The sequence below is a fragment of the Aulostomus chinensis genome, chromosome 8 (assembly GCF_037954235.1).
Source record: "Aulostomus chinensis isolate RoL2024-O1b breed Wild chromosome 8, RoL_Achi_v1.0, whole genome shotgun sequence".
Taxonomy (NCBI): Eukaryota; Metazoa; Chordata; class Actinopteri; order Syngnathiformes; family Aulostomidae; genus Aulostomus; species Aulostomus chinensis.
Genome location: NC_141327.1, coordinates 9,182,490 through 9,187,905, shown reverse-complemented (window position 1 = coordinate 9,187,905; position 5,416 = coordinate 9,182,490). Strand labels below are relative to the sequence as shown.

Genomic DNA, 5,416 nt, shown 5'->3' with positions numbered 1-5,416 from the left:
TATGTATTTTGCAAGCAATTCTTTTCAGAATGCAGACATTCTTGCAATGTGTTCATGTAATTCATAGAAAGGTTACGTACAGTAATAATGTAGACCCATTATAGCAGTAGGAGATATATAGTTGGTTAAAGGTAGCACACTAGGGTGAAGTAACTATACAACAAGTCTTGCACTAAGAATCTTACTTAAATGTACGTAAATTGAAGTAGTTGTAAAAAAAAAAAAAAGTCAAGTATGCAAATCCTAAATATATGGTAGCGTTGCACCTGTCAGTTACATCATATACTTTGGGTTTACAACTAGTTTTGTGTTGGTTAAAATGCTTTAAAGCAATGCAACACATTTAATTATAATCCTGGATTTTCTATATCTTTTTTTGTGAAGTATTGCCCAACGTGTAAAAGTCTTTTAAATGCTTCCAATGAAGTTTGGTGACAATCACTAACAAAAAATGAAAAACCAAATTACTTGAGAAAATGTGTCACTGGCTCTAGCAGTGGTGATTGTACCTAGTGCATATAAAATAGGGTGCTATCAATTTGTGGCACTGCTGAGGTGTTATGGAAGACCAGGATATTTCAATAGTGGCCTTCATCTCTTCAACATTTTTCGGTCTCATGTTTTTCACCTTTCTTTTGGCAATGCCCCATTTATTCTGTATGGGGTTCAGGTCTGATGAGTTTGCTGGCCAATCAAGCACAGTAATCCCATGGTCACTGAACCAGGTTTTGGTACTTTTGGCAGTGTGAACAGGTGCCAATTCCTGCTGGAAAATGAAGTCAACATCTCCATAAAGCTTGTCTGCTGAAGGAAACATGAAGTGCTCTAAAATGTCCTGGAAACCGACTATGTTGACTTTGGACTTCAGAAAACACAGTAGACCAACACTAGCAGATAACATGGCTCCCCAAATGAACACAGGTAAGACACTTCTGATGTTTGTTGTTCAGGAGCAGCTTGACAAGAGCAATATGACATTTGAAGCCATGTCCAGAGTCCATCTGCATGTGGTAGCTCTTGATGCACTCAGACCACTTCTTGCTAAGCTCCCCCACAATTTTGAATGGCCTTTTCCTGATAATCCTCTCCAGGCTGCTGTCGTCCCTGCTGCTTGTGCACCTTTTTCTTTCACACTTTTTCCTTCCAATGAACTTTCTTTTAGAGCTGAAGGTTCGACAGGATGAGTTGCAGCTAGAAAAACATTTCTAAGACATCAGAATAAGACAAAGAGGCTTGCCTGGGCCATGAAACACCACCATTGGACTACTGAAGACTGGAAGAAGGTTTTTTTGGACTAATGAATCAAAATTTGAAGTCTTCGGTTCATCAGGCAGGATCTTTGTATGCTGTTGAGAAAATGAAAGGCTGGTTCTACAATGTGTGACATCAACTGTCAAACATTTAGGAGGAAGGGTGATGGTCTGTGGTCTGAGAAATGACCACAGAAATCTCCCAGAACAAGAACCAGTAACTATAGGTTACAGTTAGGGCTGACATAGGGTAGCCCTTACATATGCTGCTATAGGCATAGACTGCTGGAGGATCTCCCATGGTGTACTTGGGCTTCTATCTCCTCCTCTCTTTCCTCTCTGCCCTCCTATACTCATATGTGTTACTAACTTGGCTTCTCCTCCAGAGTCTTTGTGCTTCCCCACTTCCCAGATCCCTGACTGATGCTGCTAATAGAGGAGGCTAAAGACCTGAAGAGGCTCAAACTGCCATCATCAGCGACGCGAAAGCCTTCACCATCCACAAACACTTGGAGCTTCCCAACTCCTTCGCCAGGCTTCTGTTTGCAGACTTCTCTGCTTTTAACACCCTGCAGCCACACATCACGGCAGAGAGGCTCCACCTTAACTTCAACCTGGATGTTCAGCTCATTCTCTGGATCCTGGACTTCCTCACCCACAGAACACAGAGAATCTGGATCAACAACAACCTGTCTGACCTCCTTACCACCCCTCCAGGCTCCCCACAAGGCTGTATGCTCTCACCACTGTTCTTCATCCTCTGAGTGCAGGACTTCACAACCCGATTGTCATCTGTTGAAGTTTGCTGACGACACAGTCCCTCCTGTCCGGTTCCACCCAGCACCATGGACCTGCCCTGCAACAGTTTGTTGTGTGGTGCAACACATCTCGGCTGGAGCTTCACGTCAGCAAGACCAAGGAGATGGTGGTTACCTTCTCCAGAAGACAGAGGGAGACGACTGCCGCAAGATCCTTCGAACCTTCTTATTGTTCTCAATGGTCTGCTGGTTCCACTCCATCAACCCGCAGGAGAAGAGCTGCCTACATAGCATTGTGAAAGTGTGTTCCAAGATGATTGGACTTCCCATTTGCTCCGTCACAGCTGTGTATGAGCAGCAGGTCTGCGCCATGGATGCCCAGATCCTGAAGGACTCCTCCCACACTCTCTTCCCTGCACTCGAGAGGCTGCCATCTGGTTGCAGGCTACAGTGTCTGGCCTGCAGGACCCAGCGAAGGAGATCCATCTTTTGTCCCCCAGGCTCTCCTCCTCCTGAACTCTTTGAACTCCCTGCACCCTGACCCCTAGTACCAGCCACAAGATTGCCACTTGCCACTTATCATACACCTAGTGTACCCCTCTACTTCCTGTATATGCTGCAACGAATTCATCCTGTACATACCGCAATGTTTACAAAGTACTTCTCATTCATTAATGTAATTATACTACCTATTTATTGTGTACTACTACTTCTTCAGCACTACTACCTGTACTGCATTTCTACTTTTATCATATACTTTACAAGGCAATTGCTGCTAACCCAGGGAGGTATAGACTTGTGTTGTTGTTGTTGTGTAACTACTGTTCTCTGCTCCCTTAATTGCCCCCCACAGAGATTAATAAAGTTTTCTAAATCTGAATCGGAATCTGAATATCAACAGTAAACTGAGAGCCTTCATCAGAAACTAAACTGAGGGCCTTTTATCAGAATAGGTATCAAGGAAAGGCAAGAAGAACAGAACTGAAGGGATCAACCTACCAGAAGGACATATACAGTGGTGTGAAAGTGTTTGCCCCCTTCCTGATTTCTTATTTTTGTGAGTGTTTGTCACACTTTAATGTTTCAGATCAAACAAATTGAAAAATTTGTCAAAGACAACACAAGTAAACAAAAAAAATGCAGTTTTATATGAAGGTTTTTATTATTAAGCGAGAAAAAAATTCCAAAGCTACATGGCCCTTTGTGGAAAAAATGATTGTCCCCTAAACCCAATAACTGGTTGGGCCACCCTTACCAGCAACAACTGCAATCAAGTGTTTGTGATAACTTGCAATGAGTCTTTTACAGTGCTATGGAGGAATTTTGGCCCACTCTTCTTTGCAGAATTGTTATAATTCAGCTACATTGGAGGGTTTTCAAGCATGAACCGCCCTTTTGAAGGTCAAACCATGGCATCTCAATAGAATTCAGGTCAGGACCTCAACTAGGCCGCACCAAAGTCTCCATTTTGTTTTTCTTCAGCCATTCAGAAGTGGACTTGCTGGTGTGTTTCGGATCATTGTCCTGCTGCAGAACCCAAGTTCAATTCAGCTTGAGGTCACAAACAGATGGCTGGACTATCGCCTTCTGGATTTTTTTTTGGGAGACAGCAGAATTCATGGTTCCATTTATCACAGCAAGTCCTCAAGGTCCTGAAGCAGTAAAATAGCCCCAGACCATCACACTACCACCACCATATTTTACTATTGGTGCAGATACTATTCGTCCATATTTTGCTATAGGTATGATGTTCTTTTTCTGATATGAGGTGTTACTTTTACACCAGATGTAATGGGACACACACCTTCCAAAAAGTTCAACTTTTGTCTCTTTAGTCCACAGAGTATTTTCCCAAAAGTCTTGGGGATCATCAAGATGTTTTCTGGCAAAAATGAGATGAGACTTAATGTTCTTTTTGCTCAGCAATGGTTTTCATCTTGGAACTCTGCCGTGCATCTCATTTTTGCCGAGTCTCCTTCTTATGATGGAGTCATGAACACTGACCTTAACTGAGTCAAATGAAGCCTGTAATTCTTTGAATGTTGTTGTGGGGTCTTTTGTCACCTCTTGGGAGAGTCATCGCCACACTCTTGGGGTAATTTTGGTTGGCTCTTAAGGTAATGATGGACTGTTGTTTCTCTTTAATTAGCTGATTGGTTCTTGCCAAAATATGAATTTGTCAAATAGGGCTGTCAGCTGTGTACCAACCTGACTTCAGCACAACACAACTGATGGTCTCAACCCAAAGAAGGCAGCAAGAAATTCCACAAATGAACACTGACAAGGCACACCTGTGAGGTGAAAATCATTTCAGGTGACTACATCATGAAGCTCATTGAGAAGGCCAAGGATTTGCAGTGCTGTCAACAAAGCAAAGGGTGGCTACATTGAGTAATCTAAAATATAAAACATATTTAGTGATTCAGTTCCTCCAGAAAAACACAATTATGTGACTGTATAATCCAGCATTTATGCTGGTGCCACATTTTTTCCAAAGACGCTGCACTTCCACTGAATAAATCGCTGATTCCCACACAAAATGCGCAAACTATGTGGGGCTTGCATGATTACATAATCCCCGTATTTACGTTGCAAAAAGACATGCTTTTTTTTCAATCAATCTTTATTTAACAATAAGTGTCATACATGAGAACAGTGCAAAAATATACAGCAAAAGGATAAACATAACAATAACAAATAAAAAAGACAAATAAAACAAAAAGAAAAAAATGAAAAATATGCCAAGTCATGAGTAGAAATTAAATTAAATCAAACACATCGAAGTGAGAGCACAGTCTAGTTTTGACAGCTGTCCTATTTTTAGTACCAGATATTGACTTAAAATACATTTCCAGTTCTTTCATAAAGACACAGAAAATAGGTTTTACTTTAGCACATTTACAGTTGTGAATATTAAACTTTGCAAGAATGATAATGAGATTCATTAAATAATATTGTTTTTCAACTGAAGTGTCATACTTTACAAAGCCAAAAAGTGTATCTCGTAAAATAAGCTCAGAGTTACAAAGGATGTTATCCAAGCTAAATCTACAGATATCTTGCAACAGTTTACGGGTGAAAAAGTCATATATATCTTGGCAGAAAGTTGAAAAATGTTGCGTTTACTCTACACAAGAGCAGCCATTTTCCTCCTGTTGCCTTGGGAACTAGTGATGTGTCGTTCGTCAGCCGCCTGCTCCGCAGCGGTCTGTTCTAGGCTCCGTTCCGTGGAGAATCCATGCAGGCGGTAGCGAGAGTTTATTTTGATGGGCACATCATGCGGCCAATCACATGCGAGGACAGACCAGGATCATACCATTATGTGAAAGAAGGAAGGGGGACAGACGCTCCAAAGACCGTGAATGTAGTGGTACAGGCCAGGTACACACACGGCAGAGAGAATTCCAC

At 41.8% G+C, this 5,416-nt stretch overlaps 1 pseudogene; it reads left to right on the top strand.

Moving 5' to 3' along the window:
• Positions 1 to 5,416, top strand: part of LOC147257017 (uncharacterized) — a 221,177-nt pseudogene that overhangs the window by 132,514 nt on the left and 83,247 nt on the right.